Raw genomic sequence first — 17,201 nt, 5'->3', positions numbered from 1 at the left:
TGGGCTACTTGGCATACTAATCTGTGCTTTTGACCTAGTAAACTTGTAGACTACTCAAGCAACATCCAGGTTTTAGAGTAAGGGGTACTCAGATTTTTCTGGAAGATCTGATGTGATATTTTCTAATACAGGTCATATTGTCCTTTCTCTCTCAATTCACTCTCATTTTTTCCCTCAAAGATTTGCTTGTTTTACTTTTTGCCCACTCTTTTTCTTTCTGGTGGAGATTGTGTAGAACACATAAAATGCCATAAAATCTTCAGTGTGACTCAGCTGCTGTGCTTATACTGCCTAACAGGACACAGTCTGAGAGAGAGATAATTTGGTTTTAGGAAGTTTCTGTATCAGATGAGATAGGATCCTTCATCAGAGAAATCATCCTTCCACTACCCTGTCTTGCTGTCCACAGAAGCTTCTGGTAAAAAGAAGCTCAAGAACCACTTCTTATGTTATTTTGATTCAGATTCTAGGTTTCTAAAATCCTTTGTCAAGTACAAGAGTTATTTAACTACCATAACCTCTGCTGCACTTCTTTGTGTTGGGTCTGGCTAGGATGGAGTTCCTTTTCCCACAGGGGCCCTCACACTGCTGTGCTTTGCATTGGTAGCTACAAATGTGTTGGTGACACACCAGAGTTTTGGCTGCTGCTGTCAGCTCTGCACAGCACCAGCGCTGTCTCTCCATCATTCCACCCTCCCACCAGCAGCCTGGGCTGGGCAAAATCTTGGCAGAGGACATAACCAGGACAGCTGACCCAAACTGACCAAAGGGATATTCCACACCATATGGCGTCAGCTCAGATGGAAAAGCTACTAAAGGAGGAGGAGAAGGGTGCTGGTTATTTACAGTGTTTGCCTTCCAGAGCAACTGTGACATGTGCTGCAGCCCTGCTTCATGGGCAGTGGCTGCACATTGCTTGCTGATGGGAAGTGGAGAATAAGGGGTTTTTGTCTTTGCTTATGCATGCATGAACTTTCACTTTTGCTTTACTAAACTGCCTTATCTCAACCTCTGAGTTGTTTTCCATCTTTTTTCTCTCCTGTCCAGCTGAAAAGTGGAGTGGTAGTGTGGCTTAGTGGGCACCTGGCCTCCAGCCAAGGTCAACCCGCCAGACCCTTCTTGTGATTCTGACTGCCTGTCTGAAGTGACAGGCAGAATCCATCCCAGCCTACAACTATCCTGAGATGTGGTTGTGGTGACATATGCTGCTTGTGCCTGTAGTTAGGCCAAGTGTTCAGTGGTGATCTTTCTCTGTGAACCGTTTTCAGGGAGATGGAAGGGGGATGCATCTGGTGAATGAAAACTTACCATTTCTTAGTGCAGATGGAAGAATAACAAGAGCATGTTTTTGTGAGTTTGTTTTACTGCTTTGAAATAATGTAGAGGGCATTACGTCCTGCATAGTAATGACATTTAGAGTGGAGCAGGACCACAGTGACTAAGCATTTTGTTTCTGTTGTAGGCATGAGGAATATCTTGCTCACCTATGAGGTACTGAACAGTACACCTACAGCTTTTGATAGAGTTGTTCATGGTAGTGTCACGTTTGTTACCTACTTATATATCTTTTCTGAACTCTAAAGAGTAATTGAAAACGGAGTTAATAAATACTGTGCAGAGTCACTGTGTTTAGTTACTTTGAGAGGTGTTACATATGTTGATATATTGCGTCTATGTCTTTCCCTCAGTGCTTTTCTTTTCCTTGGTTTCTTCCTTATTCATGCCCTTTGTGTTGAACTCTGTGTTCAGAAGAGCTTTTCTCTTTCCTCTCCCTGAGGTTTCCTCTGTATACTAAAACTGAAAGATCAAACATGAGGAACAGTGTGGGAAAAGTTACAGTAAGAGTTGAAATTTAAAATGGATTTTTTTTTCAGTATTCAAGCAATTTGGAGATTTTTCAACTATTTACCTTAAATGAAAAGAATGATGAGATAAAGCTTCCTTTGCAATGAAATGCAAATATTAAATATTTCATGAATCAAATAATTTTGTTTATATCTGGTTTACCAGTGGTTAACAGTGTGAACCTATGGAAATTATTTAGACCTTTGTATTAGATTCAGAAAGTAAGAGAAGTGACAGTGTTTTATGTAAAGCATCCTAGTATTGAACTGCAGTGGAAACTGAAAATATTAGGATTATTATGTGTTGTTACAAACTTGTTCACATATATAGAGATTACCTAGAATAGGGGAAGTGTTCTGGTGACACTGATGCTACCTTTGCCACTGACAGAAGTATGTTCTCTTTTGTGGCAAAGCCACATTGTAGGGGTTTGTTTTTAACCAAATTTGATACTGAAGAGTGCTATCAGTGATCTAAAATATGAAGGCCTTGGGCTGACTTCTTCTGTCATTTGGCTGGGGTTTTTTTTATATTTTCTTTTTGTCTGTGTGCCAGTCAAAGGGATTTAGTGCCCTGTATCTGTATTTACTTTAATGACTTGAAACTTAATTCACTTATTTGGTGGATTGGCAGACAAATATTTTTATGTATAGTTTGGGCCCAGATATGGGTGGACTATTTATTGTACTTACTAGTAATCGAAGTCCTTACTAAATCCCAGTTAAGGAAAAAAAAGTATTTAAAAGCCTGGTTACTGGTAGACATGACAAACTCTAAAGGGCCATAGAGGGGAGAGGGATGTCCTTTTATAGGTGCTGGAATGCCTGGTCAGAAGTGGTCTGCTCAGACATTATTAATTCCTGCCTAGGATTTTTAATTGGCTTTTGTTTGCTAATTTGAATTATATTTAGCAAATCTAAGAACTACTAGTATTTATAGTGATTTGTAGTTTGTTTAGGAATATCTTTGGGAGCTGAAAGCATGCATAAGGAGAGGAGAGGCCATGGTTGGTTTTAATCTTTGTGTTCATTTCAGTGGGCTTCAAGCAATTTGTCTTGCAAATGTATGTACAAAACTTTACCTCTTAGAGCAACTAGTTCAGATGGAGACAAATCTTACTCAGTATTTGAGTAAGAATTTATTATAATTAGCAAATTATGAAGAAACTTGGCTGTAATAAACTGTGTTGCACTTTGTATTGTATTCTAGACTTAGCTCCAGCTTATCTAATCATTGCATTCAATGAAATAGTGTCAAAGAGTCTGCAGTATTGTTTACAGACATTTTTGGGGGGACTAGCTGGATTTTTCATTGCATCATGGTCACAGCTTGCTTTTGTCAACTTTGCATTAGTTGTTCTGCTTTACTTTTGGAAGTGGTTCTTGGGGTCCACACTTCTGTGCAACAGCTGGTTCCAAAACCTGGGGAGAGATATGAAATTTTTATTTCATCACAGCTGAAGTGAAGCTGCAAATTACTATGCCAAATATGCTGAAAAGTTCTGTAAAAAACTTAAGTGGCTTGTAAGTCTGAGATGATCTAGGAAAGAGTTGTTGTTATGTAATTTAGAGAATGGAATATCTTAGATTTTGAACAGATCACCTTGGTAGATTCAAATTTCCTATCCATGAGTGGGTTGGAAAAAGATGCTTTTAGACATGATTAGAACAGTATGATTGCTGAGTTGGAGTGGGGACTTGCAGGGAGAGCTGAGGTGCCCTGGTTTGTGTTACTGAGTGCATACCTCTGCAGAAAATTTGGGTGAGTTCCCACAATGCTAAGGACATTGAAAGGTGGGTGAAAGCCTTCAGGGCTCAGAGGCAAAACTTGTGTTGGAGTTTGACTTAGGTACTGAGAGATCTGAGTGTTTTCAGGATTTTTTTTCTAGTTTTCTGTCATCAGAAAGAATTTCAGTGGGAGTTAAATAATTGTTTAGTGGGAATTTTGCAATGTAACATTTTTTCAACAACTGACCAGTTATTAAATACTGTTGTGCTATGAATGCTTAATCTTTATTTTATAATGGCTTGTCATAAAGGAACTGATAATAACACAATCTGTAACATCTTATTTTAAAATCCAGAAAAGAACACTGTATCTTCCTGTCTAATCTTCTATATATCATAAACCAGTCAGTTACACTTGGGCTTTATTCCTCCCTTCATCAAGTTCAGTAACATAGGATTATCTAAAACCTATTTTGTAACAGTGCATCTACTCTTCATGTTTTAAAATCAGGAAATACAGAATCTACGTCTTTCTTAACTGTTTTTTTTTCAGTAGTTTGACATTCTTGTTTCTGAAAGAAAAAAAATGGTTTTTAAATAGTTATTTATTCTAAAGCTATTGTATATCTCATTTAAACAGTTCCTTGTTTTTCCACTATGTTTTTTATTTCTTGAGACTGTCAGGTAGTCCGCTAGATCTTTTTAGTCTGTTGGGGCACAATTTTCATGCTCTTGTCTTCTGCAATTTTCTTATGGTATTTCAGGATATCATTTCAAAAATCATGAAAAAAGGTTTGTGTCATTCTTATTTCAGAGCTTGGGGAACAGTCAATGTGAATATAGGAACTTCTCAGTTTATCTTATTTTGGAATATTTTCTTTCTCTTTGAAAGTGAAGTGCACAATTGAATGCTTAATCATACTCAAAACAGAGTTCTGTAAATACTGGATACACATGATGATAATTTGACTTTTCTGCAGTGTTTGGGGAAGCACCAGTCTGTTCTTTTTTTAAAATGTTCAAGAGAACACAGACTATTTGAAATGCTACATTGTGAAAATATGCTTGTCTTAACTTAATGTTTCTTTCTCCTTGTCACTTCTATTAGACTTCTGCAGAATCTCTGCTGGTGGTATATTTTATGAAAAACCTTTGTTCGCTTTCAGAGCTCTGGGTTTTCTGGCCAGCATTTTTTTCTGACAATCTGCGTTTATGGAGATAACATGATCTTGGCAAAGCAAGTAGTGCAGTATCTTTGAAAAAGCTGTCTGGTATTTCAGATAGGGAACAAGTGGAGAACTCGCAGGCCATTGGTGTTTAAGGAAACCCTAAATAAACTATCAAGCAAGTACATTTTCCTGAATTGTAAAGATAAAGCATCAACATTGCTGTCATAAATTATTCAGCAATACTAAGCATTAACATAGGATTTAAAAAAAAGAATGTATTCTTTTGCAAAAATACTTCAGCTCTTCTTCTAAAGAGTAACAAGAAGCTGCAGTATTTATATGTTATAATATCTTTCTATATAATTGCAATGTTAATATATTGATATAAATATTTATATATTGGTACAGTGATTGAACTCTGAATCATTATTTGATAGGCTTGTGAATGCATTTACAGTCTTGACTTTACTATTTAATCAAACTTCTACAAAAATAACTTTATTTGAAATATTTCTGTGGCAGTTGCTTGAATATCTCAGATTGTTGTTTGTATCTCTCAGATGGTCTTTGTTATGTTTTGTTGTCTCATTTTATGTGATCAGGCCCTGACTCTACTTTCATAAAAGTACCTAGTTGAAACCTTGTTGAAACTGTATGGGATCTAAGTTGGAGAGCAGGGAGGGGAGTGTTCTGTTTTGTTGGTTTTTCCTTTGGCTGGATTTTTGGGGGGATTTGTTTGTTTGTTTGTTTGCTTGGTTTTCTGAGGAGGAGAGTGTTTTTTAAGGCAGGGCTGTAAATAACATTAGTGTCCTGGGTTCCTGTAACTGATGTGTCACTGTAAAGAGCCAGCTTGGTTTCCTTTACAAGACTTTAGGCACTTTTCCAAAGACAAGGAGGAAGGAGGGCAATGACACCAAAATCCCCTAGAAACTCCCACACCTTGAGGAGGGAATTTGTACAATGAAATTTGCATTAGATCTGACCTTTTGAAGTACAGTTTCTTAACTGAAGCTTAAAAAGCAGGGTAGGCTGAAGAAAATATTTCTGGAGAGTCCAGAGGAGACACTGACATCTATTGCTCTTGGCTGTTTGGAAGAGTTTGCTGATTCACTCTGACTTAACTGTTATCCTGTTTACATGCTGACAGTTATTTCTGCAAAGAGCTAATTTGTTGAAGCACGTGTTTCCAGATTCTGTTCAGATAGTGTAGCTGGCATAGGAGTAGTTCCTTCATCCAGATGTTTTCACATTTTTGATGTCTCTGTCTCAGATTTACTAGATTTGTTTTCTCCCATATTTTTCCCAGAAAAAATGTTACAGGAATCAAGGTAATGCATGTTTTATCTCTCAGCCTACTATTGCAATTTTCTTGTCCAAGACCACTTTACCCTTTGCTTTGGTCAGATGATGAAAACTGGGAGGGGAAAGAAGCCAAATAATCTGTGAAATTGGGAGCAGCAGGAGTGACATCTTACAAACATAACATTGTGTTATGTTGAGCATAGTGGATCTTCTTGTGGTTTTTCTTTTTGTAGACAGAAGAGCTGGTTGGGTTTATGATTATTATATTCTCCATGGTACTTTACTGTGTATGACAGACTGTAAAAGTGTACCTTTAATCTCTAAGGGTAGATATTTCGAAGTTTGGCAAAGAGTAGTAGTTTCAGTTGGGATATTCTGGAGTTGAAACTGGAAGGCACCATTTCACCTAGAATGATAGAATGAAGAGACCTGGTGTTACTGTTCCATGGAATTATTTCTCACTTAAGTGACTGCAAATTTCATTAAACAGTCTTTGAGGTTTGAGTAACAGATTTTTTTCTTAAGATGTTCTGATTCTTGGGCAGGAATCAGGATCATTAATTTCCCTCTTTTTTTTCTTTTGTCTCTTTTTTTCTTCTATGTTACTAAATGCAATCTGTGTTGAAAGAGAAAAGCCACAAAATAAACCGTGAAGGGGAAAGCATGTTTTTAAACATTGTTTTGACATTTGCCTTTAGAATGGCTCTTCCTCTTTCTGTTTACCTCCTACTTGCCTAGAGGATACTTCGTGATGTCACTGCCCTTTATCCCTACTACATAATCTTCTGCTCCTGGTTCTCAGGAAAATTCTAGCTCTTCAGCCTTCTTGAGCTCTGCATGTAGTGTAAACACATATGACAGTTACTGTAGAGGCTGTAGTGTTACTAAGCTCTGAGGAGGGAAGTTGCCAGACTGGGGAAGTGAGATAAGAGTGCAAGAAAATGAAGATGACAGAATTCAGAAGGAAGTCCAAAAGAGTTTAACTTTTTAAAATCCAGGTCTTGGAAAAAGCTTCCTGAACAAATGCAAGCAGGGTAATTTATACTAATAGCCAATGGCAACTGGAAAGAGTTATGACTGGTTTTCCTCACAGAAATGTTTGCTGTGAGAAACTATCTTTCTTCTGTGAGGAAGAAAACTTTTTAATTTCTACCAGTAAATAACTCTGCTTGGTTAAACTGTTGTGTTGATATTTAGTTAGAGGATAATATTTTTATAGACTCAGAACTCCAGAGTCCATCTGTAGAGGGAGAGGATAAAGAACTTTGTCGAAAGTTGACATCTTTCAGAAGTACCAGACCACAGCAAGTAGTGGGTCTTGGCTGTTCTCTGTTCTATCTATTCCACAGTTAAGCTGCTAAAACCAGAATGTACCTGGGAAATCCCTGCCTGCCACAAAAGGCTGGGAGAAGAGCAACTGGTTTGAAACCTTTTCCATTGTGACACAGCTGGTGCCTGCCGTGCCACTCTTCAGCACTCACTGACTGCAGTGTGGAATGTGTATGACTTGTGATAGCTTAGCACCAGCCTGTGTGGCTCTTGACAGCATCTGTAAGCCAACATCTGCTTTGCAACTGTTGATGCTATTCTTTGGCCCTGCAGTACTGTAGAGACAAGTGCTGGTTCATGTTTTCACAAATGGCTCTTCAATTATGACAGCAGGAATTGCATCTGGGAAAGAATAGCTAGCTTTTCAAAAGTGTCTTCCAGCATCACATCCCGACTGTCTCAATCTTGCAACATTTAAGAAAATGAAGTAATTTCACAGACTACTTTGGTGTTGTAATTTTTGCTTTTGTTTGCACTTCCAGTATTTTTTAACTTGTGAGTGAGGTTGTAACTGTCTTGTATATTCTCTAGAGGTTGTTGAAGTATTTTTAACTTCAAAGTAAGTTGAAGGTAAAAGACAGTATTTTTAACAAAAATGACTTTTAATAGAAAAATACTTTTTTCTTCTTCTTTGGTGGTTGTTGGAATACTTTTTGACATTAATATTTTTTCATCAAATCTTTTTTTATCATTTCTCAACTTCTTCATAATACATTGGTAGTTTTTCCTGTGTAGAAACTGGTGCTTTGATTGCTCACTGTAGAGTAGTTTTTTGTAACCAAAATCCAACTAGGCAGAATGAGACCAGTAGCAAGCAATCCTGCTTTTTACTTTGAATTAGTTTCCCCATGTACACAGGGGCATTGGGAATTCCTATTTAATGTCTTTCTGAAAGAAATCAAAGAACCAATTCAGGAAGACCTGTGCTTTAGTGAGTAACTTGGGACAATCTTTTGTTCATGTTTTAAGCTATTAAACAGTACTCAATTTTCAGTACAGTTTACAAAAAAAAATCTAGTATGATGTACCATACTTGTGAAAATATCACTTAGTCCTAATTTTGGTGTTGTCATCTTTTATTGCATCATGTTAAAAGAATTTGGGAGATATGTAAGCTAATAAAGGTAAATTGGTGATATTTTTCACATGCTTTATGCAAAAGGCCTCCCTGAGCCATTATTGGTACTTTTCCTATGTCTTCTGCGTATATAAAGATGTGCAGATAATGGTGGCTCTGAATGGACTAAGGACCCTCAGATGCTATTATCTTGGGACATAATCTGTGCCAAATGATTGGGCAACTATTTGAATTGCTTGGAAATTTTCTGATGAAATAGACTTTTGCTGAAATTTATCACCATGGTGAAACTGAAATGTTTTGCAGATATGGACCAACTTTTTCCAAAGTTCTAATGGAATCTAAACAGAGCTGTTTCTTCTGGGCAAGTCTTTGATTTGATTACTTCTCTGGTAACTCACCTACTTGGCATGTTACTGTGGTGTTGAGGCTTCTACCTGAGCACGGTGCTCATTCATTTTCTGACAGCAGCCCCAGGTAGTTTTCTTCCTCAATAAGTACACTGATCACTTCATTCTCTTGTGAAGAACTTAAAACTAACAATTTTAAAATTTCTAATCAGAATGAAAATGGGATAATCCTCATATTAACAGGTATCCACTTAGTCCTTGTGTGTCATGCAAGCAGATCAGGCCAGGACCATTATTCTTTTCTTACACACAAGTTCATGGACTGAATTGTGGATACTGGGAGTGGTTTTCCAAGTGAAAACTGTAAGCAAATGTTATCTTTGCTCTCTACCTTTCTTTTTTTGGGGGGCATGTTTTGTCATTGATATGTTAATCTGTCACCTTCTGTATGTATTTGCTTGCTACCACATGCATTCAAATTTTGGTGTAGGAAAAGTTCTTGAGTGCTATTAGTATGCAGCTGATAATATAGGAAAACTCCTGTGGAGTAACTTAATTTTTGGCTTGTTACTTGTAGGAGCAGTTGTTTTCTTATGTGGCTTTACCTCATGGCAGAAGAACAATAGGCAGAGCATATCAGAAAAATGACCATGAAAACTGAAAATGCACTCCTTGTTAACTAAACATCTTTGAATATGCTTTAGGAGAATATTTTATATTTTTGTGAAAGCTGGTTTTAAGGTCAGAATAAATATTACCTGAGAAAAGACAACAGAGTTTTAATGCAGAAGATAGTGCATTTAAAATGGAGATTAATTTTATTTATGAATGTTATCCAAATAATGGAAAAAAGTTCTCAGATTTTCCAGATTGCTTAGTATTTTTAAAAGTATTGTTGAATATTTTGGCAAAGTTAGTCAGGAGGATATTTTCTTATGAATATGTATTGGAAATATATGAATCTGTTGCTGTGATTTTTTTGGTGAAATTCTCACTGATGTGGCATGTTTGGACTGCACAAGGCCTTTGTAACCTTTTGTTGGTCCATTAAAAAGCGCTGTCCTTCTGTAACAGGTGATGTTTTAAAAATACAATACTTTATTGCCTGTCAGCATAGTGTATGCATTTGCTTCCTTGAATTTAGTATACTTTTGTTTTTAAAGCAGCCCACTGAAACAAGCTTGCACATGCAAAGAAAATCAGATTTGCAAGGATAACTCATGTCATATATGCTGAATATGAAAACTATTGTTATTGTCATAAGATTTTAAACTTTTAATAGCATAACAAGCCATGCTGAGCACTTGTTATGGGCATGTTTAATTGTGCTCCATTTGTCTGTGTATTCAAACTGAACTGCAAAGACTGTAATTAAATATTAATTATACATATTAAGTGTAAATCAAACAAACTAGCCAAAATTATGGCAAGTGGGAAGCTGACGTTTTTCTCAGTCTAAGTTTGGATTTAGAGGTAAAAACTTGATTTTTGGTCGTCTTGGAACAACATGCATAATACCCTTGTGATGTTCTATCACTGCCAGCTAACATTAAGACTTGTTAGCACTTTTTATGATACTTTGCTGCAGTCTTAATCTCCTGTCACAGGTAGAGTGAGACCTTCATACAAAGTTTATTAGAAAAGTTCCCATTGAGTCATGAGGTGCAGAAGGGACGCGCTTGCCTTTTAAACTCCTTCTCAAAGAGGAGCCTGGTGTGGCTAGATCCAATCTTAATGCCAAACTAATAGTTTTAGGTCTAAGAAATTATAGGGTTGTCATTGAACCTTTGTACAGCTTTGTCCCACAGGATTAAGGGAGGCAAACCAGATCTAATAATATAAAAATGAATTATTTACTATAATTAATGATTAGACATGAAGATCTTAATCAGAATTATTTACTATGCATTATAGAAGCTAAAATTAGGATAGTATAGTGTGTGCTATGTCAAAACAATTTTATTAAAGCAATTCCATTAAAGCTAGCAAAGAAACCCCGTAAAAACTATTAAGTAGAGATTGATGTTACTTACCTGTATCGACAACTGTGTCACCTTAGCATTTTTAGATAAGGACACTTTACCAGATCTGCCACATCTCCACCTCATTATCAGCATGTTAAACTTTGGTGTTGATGAGTCAAGCCGGTTTAGCATAACCCAACACCGAAAGCAGCATGACACCCTCTTTAGTTCACTATAGATAGCTTTGCAAAATAGAGCATTGTTCAAGTTGGTTCATCCCATTCCAGGCAATGCACCCTGCTGTACCACCTACCCACCATTACTTGGGAAGGCTTTCATTATTGATGTTCATTCAAATTCCTTGAAAGAAGGACATGTATATAAGCAGATGGACAGTGTGCGCATTACTGTCATCTTTGGTTTACTGGCAGTAAGCATACTGAGCTGTTGGGAGACAGCTTATGTCTTCAAGGCCTTGCTTGTCAATAGAAAATACTATTTAATCTTTCTTCTTTCACTAGTAAACTGAGCAGTTGGTGACACAGGCACAAACATTAATTGTATTTATAGCAGTTCTGAAGACTTGTTGAAATAACAAATGCTGTATTGTGCTCTTTGCAGACAGTGGCAAATCAGAGATGATGGAGTAATTTATTTTGGCTGAGGTTAATTAGTCTCTTGAGTTCATTTTGGAATTGGGCATTTACATCCTTGCAGCTACCAGAAATGTAAGATGGTGTAGACTTGAACAAATAGAAGGAAGGAGGAAATAGGGGAGCTAGGTCACTGACAAGATGGTGCACTGTGAGATCGGTGCAGCAGGTCTGCTTCTAAAGGAGTAATTTTTATTAGATGAGACTTAGTCTAAAAGTGTGTGAACTGAATAGTTTTATAAGGCCTTAATGCAGATCCTGTAGATGGGGTGAGGGAGAAAGAGAGAAATATGTCACATGAACCTGTTGAGCTTGGAGTTTTTAATCTCTGAGTGTCCATGCTTCTTGTTCACAGCTGAAAGCTGCTTCTTCATAAACAAGCAATTATTTTTGTTCATCATGTGAAGAACAGATTTTCTGTTAGGCTGCTTCATTGATTTTTTTGCCTGTGAAGCACAAGCTACAGTATTATCAAAGGTATTCAAAATGTTGCAATCCTTATTCTGCTGGATTTGTGGAAAAACAACATAGTTAAACATAGATAAATCTTCATGCAGTTTTGGTTAAATTCAGGAGCCTGACTGGGACTTAAATGCTAGCAGTTCTGAGCATGGAACAGTACTTTAAAAATAGAAGATAAATTAGAATACCCACAAGGCCCCTTGATCTGAAACCTGCATGAACAGGTGGTTGTTCTCTGCTTTGTTTGAAGGTCGTGCTCTCAGATCAGTGTGCATGGAATGTGTGCTCAGTAGGTCAGAGATAGACAGCTCTCCCCCAAACAACCCTTCCTCTCTCCTTCCAGCATTTCAGCACAGGTATGGAAAAAACTTGTGCTGACTGTGCTGGCCTTCACACATCAGATCCTTGTATGGTCTGAAGCGCTTGGAGGAGGTGCATACAAAATACACAGCTGTCCAAGCAAGGGATAACTGTCTGTCTCTAAAGCTAGTATTGCAAGAGGAGAAATGCTAATCATTGCCACCAGTCTGACTTCTGTGGGGAAAGAAGCTGAATTTACTGCTCACTGAGATGGGTTCTTTTTTGGGGACGGAAGAAGGGAGTGTGGTATTCGTGATAGACTCAGTCAACACAGCACATGGCACTGAGGAAGCTGTGTTGAAGTCTTCACTCCTGTTCAGGGGGATACCTGTCTGAAGAGTCATCCAACATAAAATTTGAAGAGTTCTCCATTCTGAATTCTGCCCCCTTCAAACTCCCATTTTATTTCCCTCACCTTTGTTCAGTTTTAAAATCAATTTTTGGTTCTCTGTCAGGCCCTTTCTGTGTTGGGAGGGTCACAAAGGGAATATATATATTTTTCCATTGCTGCAGGAAGCTGCTGTTGTGCTTAAGCACTTTCAAATAGTTTCCTGCAACCACAGAAGTGTTGTGCAATGAGAGCAAAGGGTGGGTGTGCCCTTGCCCTTCCTGCTGCAAGACAGTTGATCTTAACTTCCACATGAATTGAAATGTGTGGATGTTGTCAGTTTTCAAAGAGAATTAATTGTTGTGGCTTATTACATGAAGTGAACATACCATGTCTCTTTTTGTGATTACTTTCCCTTTTTTGTTTCTATTTTCTCTATGTAATGCCATCAGCAGTTTTTTTTAAACTGGTGCTGTATTCACAGAAAAGAAAAACATGTTGTGTGCAAAAAAAACTGGTGATAATGTTTGAAGTCAGGTATCTAGCTTCTATTCCACTTTCTTGCTAGAACTGAGAAGCAGTCTCAGTACCAAAAATGTGGTTTCATTTTTTTTTTAAATTTTGTATTTAAAAAAGACTAAATTTAAAAAGTTCTTGGTAAAGAGGATAGGAATTTGGGCAAATAAGACAGGAGGGGATCACTTCATCTGTATCTAAAAGCAGATTTGATTTCTTCAATAATCATTCATTATGTATTGTTCACAGCCATTAACATTTTTTAATATTGTACTTTTAATGCAGATACAATATGTTCCACCTCTGCATGCGTGCCTGCTTTTTCTGACTTTCTGTGGATTCCTGCAGCAAGCGGATGTCTTGTGACATGCTTATTTAAAGGGCTTCATCACTCCCATGTTTAGTACAGAGATTTCCCAAGTGATAAAAAGGTAATTAACTGTTGAGGATTTATCTGTAGTGAGAGGATGCTTTCATTTTTAAACCTTTGAAATTATACATTTGAAGTGGTATGGCTAAAGACCCTGGCTCAGGAGGCTTCCCTTCAAGAGCCGCCTGTTGCCTCAAATGCTTCTGCCACCCCCCTCCCCAAAAAGAAACCCTGTAAGTTGAAAACCAATCTTTTGAAGGCTGTGAATGATGTGTATTATTAAATTGTAAGAATTTTGTATGTCCTCCATGTTTTAGTGAAATGTCTTCTGTGAGTCATGATTTTCGATCTCATTAACTGTTTTCTTGATTGTTGACTTAAAATTATTGAATTACTGCAGCCCAGTGGGGCTGGTGAAAATAATTTTCAGGTGCATTGCTGATACACACATCAACAGAGAATTGTATTTAGACATGTTCTGTTGTACATGCTGGTGATTGTGGTTACAGCAATGTATAGAATGATTAATCTTATCCTTTAGAAGCCATGGCTTAAAATATTACCTGTATTAGGAATATAAAATAATTCTATTGAATCAAATACTCTGTTCATCAGTACCAGAATCACATGTCTTACAGCTAGTAGTTGTCATCTCCAAAACATCATCCTTACCTCAGACTTTGTTACCTATTCCTGTTTATTACTTGGATAATTGGTTCGGCCATTTTTTTTATTGAGCCTTCGTTGTGTCAGACATCCACTCTAAGATGTGTGTGGACTTGGTATAGGGGCTTTCGTTGTTCAAACAAATACCTTTGTGGTACTGAGTAACTTATCTACAAAAGCTGTTTTCTGAATATGTTAAATCCTTTCATAGAATGGTGAGAATTATTTACATTCTTTACAAAAACACAGAAATTATTTTGAATTACAGTATGAACAAATCTATATACTCCAGAAAATTATACTCAGAGAGTTCTGCGAATAGGTACGCTATTGTCTCCCCGATATTTAGTCTCTAAATGCTTAGCTCCATCAGAAGAATAGGTCATATTTTAAATATACTAGATCAAAAGTAGTTAATTTTTTTTGCCATGTTTAGTGTTTCTGTTGTGCTAATATAGTGGTCTCTGAATGGACCAAAGCAGGGAAAACTAAGTGTGTCTAATTTGAGACTTGTCTGATAAGAAAAATAAGTGAATGGAGTTTTGTTTTATTTTCACCAGTAAGTGGTGACCTTGTGTTTCAGTTACTTTGCACGTGAGACTGTCCATATAACTGCTTTACTTACATGTATAAGGCAGAGGCCAAGAAAACATGTTTTCTATTTTCAGTGAAGAAAATAATGTAGGACTGTTTCTTGGTTTCACCTGCTTTGTCTGCACTTTAACATAAAAGACAAACTTGAAAGTTATTTAATTTGAAGTGATGTCACAATTTTACAAATAGTATCCATTGAGTTTTTTTTTCACATTGTCACATGGAACCTTTGAAATTAGCACAACAAATAGAACAGAGTGAGTAGAGTATTTACTTTGCATTTTTTACTGCATTTATTGCTATTTCACATTCTTAGGTGTGATTAAGCAAGGTTCCCTTCTTGGTTTATTGATTTTTTTAATATGGAAACAAAGAGGGAATGATGGGAGTTTTTTGAAAGGACAAATATGTTGTAAATACACAGACTTTATGAAGGAGAGACAGGCACAAGCACATTTGTTTAGTACACCTCTGGAACTGGACAAGTTTTCAGTTAGGTTGACAAATTACATTTCCATTCAGTTTTGGATAGACATAAAGCCTAGTGACCAAGATGAAAAATCTGTCAGTTCAGGTTAAGGTTTGAATAAACAGCGGGTTAATTTTGGAGTATTTTGGAAAAACTACTGTAGTAATTAAAGATGGCTCCCTGTGTTATTAAAGCTGTGAGAGTTTTATAAAAGCAAGTTGTAGAGCACAAGCATTATGTCTTGCATAATGTCGACAAAGGTAGTGAGAAATCTTTTAAATATAATGTTTATAGTCATGTGGTGTTTTTTTTCTTCTAAAAAACAATTATTCTTTGTTGAGTGAGGAGGGATGCTTTTTTTCCTTAGTTAAACATGGACTTATTACCTGTGCTACCTTTGGAGCTAAAAGCACATATCATTTCAGTTAAAGGTGGCTGGCTTTGTAAATGAGGCACAGGAAATCTGTGTATCCCCTACATAAGGGCCTAAGTAATATAGTGAATGACATTTGTGTCTAGACATTCATATTTATATATCTATAACACACTGGTTCTTTGTGTTGCTTAGTTTGGGAAGTAAAAGAATGGATTTTTCACTTGGTGATGGTATCTTTTTTCTTTTCTCTTTCCTACAGAATTAGCATAGTGGTAACACAGTCTTATCCTCTTGTTTATGTAATTGAATACTTTTGTCATCTCAAAACTCATTAAGTTAATGCTTTCCTTATTTAAGATGTTCAGCTTTTATTTCCTGCTGATATAACTGTTGTGGTTTCCATAGCACACATCATCTTTAGCCCACATTAATTAATATTCATACACTCATTCTTTCTTAGATAATTCTAGTTAGGAACAGAAAATTTTTTTAAAAACACCAGAACATGTTCCAAACAGCTCTTTCCTGATAAAGCAACAGAGTTCAATATAAACAAAAGCTGTTGAAAATAATGCATTAAGAATGTAACACCCACATGCCTATGCAGAACAATAAGCATATTTTTAACTTAGGCATTTACATTTTCAAGTACAGTATCTTTATTAACCATTCAATATATTAAGCAGCAACATGTAGACCCTTTAGTGAGTTTGGGAATGACACCAACTTGACTAGTGCAGCTGAAGGGACTGAGGGAAGGGACAGCAATCCAGAGGCCCCTTGGCAGACCTGAGAAGTGATTCCATGGGAAACTCATGAAGTTCAACAACGCCAAGTGCACCTGGTCTTGCATCTAGGTTAGAGCAATCTCTAGGATCAGTACAGGCTGGAGGGTGAATGGATTTGAGAGCAGCCCTGTGGATGAAGTCTTGGGGATCCTGGTAGATAAAAACTGAGGTGTGAGCTGGCAATGTGCACTGGCACCCCAGAAAACCAGTTTCACCATATTCACAGAAGCATTGCCAGCAGGTCAAAGGGTGTGATTCTCCTCCTCTGGTGTGTTTTTGTGAGACTGCACTTGAAGTCCTGTGTCCAGCTCTGGGGCCCCTAGCACAGGAAAGACAGGGAACATTTGGAGTGAGTCCAGAGAAGGGCCACAAAAACAATCAGAGGGCTGGAGTGCCTCTTCCATGAGGAAGGGCTGAGACAGTTAGGGTTGTTCAGCTCAAAGAGAAGGAGGGGTCAGGGCAACATTTTTGTGGCCGAAAACATACTTTGATTCTAAAAAATTAAATATTTTTAATTGTCTTGTTTGAACCTATTCTGCATTTTCAGAATAAGAAATGCAGAATTCCAGGTGGTAGCTACTTGGAATGACTTCTAATAAAAAGCAAGCTTTTCGACTGTTATCTAAGCTTTTGTCTTAAGCAGGGATTATACCAATTAAAATTATGATGCTGCCACAGAGAAGCAAAGATACTCTTCAACTGGCTTTTGGAATATGCTGTCTAATCTCACATTTTTAAACTTTTTTTTCATTATCAGATATATCTGTGGTTATTTATTACATTATTAATCTCCTTTGATGACATTTATCAGATAGGACTGTTACTTTGATGGCAGATTAATTTTTTTTTTTTTCT

At 37.0% G+C, this 17,201-nt stretch overlaps 1 protein-coding gene and 1 long non-coding RNA gene across 11 annotated transcripts in view; one reads left to right on the top strand and one right to left on the bottom strand.

Moving 5' to 3' along the window:
• The window catches only part of JAK2 (Janus kinase 2), an 86,596-nt gene that overhangs the window by 25,520 nt on the left and 43,875 nt on the right, over positions 1 to 17,201 (top strand). For 3 of the 10 annotated variants that reach the window (XR_011678922.1, XM_071425081.1, XM_071425083.1), the window contains exon 3: positions 13,369 to 13,514. The exons of 2 other annotated variants lie outside the window; for them this stretch is intronic. The gene's annotated coding sequence lies outside the window, so the exon portion shown is untranslated. Of the gene's footprint in view, positions 1 to 5,933; positions 6,070 to 7,265; positions 7,355 to 8,384; positions 8,928 to 13,368; positions 13,515 to 17,201 lie in introns of those variants that run through there. 5 more of the 10 variants (XM_071425085.1, XM_071425082.1, XM_071425089.1 and 2 more) reach the window with 5 other exon arrangements.
• On the bottom strand, positions 3,023 to 5,871 carry LOC139589053 (uncharacterized). Its single transcript, XR_011678923.1, has 2 exons — positions 5,725 to 5,871; positions 3,023 to 3,266 (listed from the first exon to the last, which is right to left on the bottom strand). It is a non-coding gene; the product is annotated as an uncharacterized lncRNA (long non-coding RNA).

The sequence above is a fragment of the Agelaius tricolor genome, unplaced genomic scaffold, assembly GCF_023055355.1.
Source record: "Agelaius tricolor isolate 1412-34295 unplaced genomic scaffold, bAgeTri1.0.p SCAF_4, whole genome shotgun sequence".
Lineage (NCBI taxonomy): Eukaryota > Metazoa > Chordata > Aves > Passeriformes > Icteridae > Agelaius > Agelaius tricolor.
This window is presented reverse-complemented; position numbering and strand designations above follow the sequence as displayed.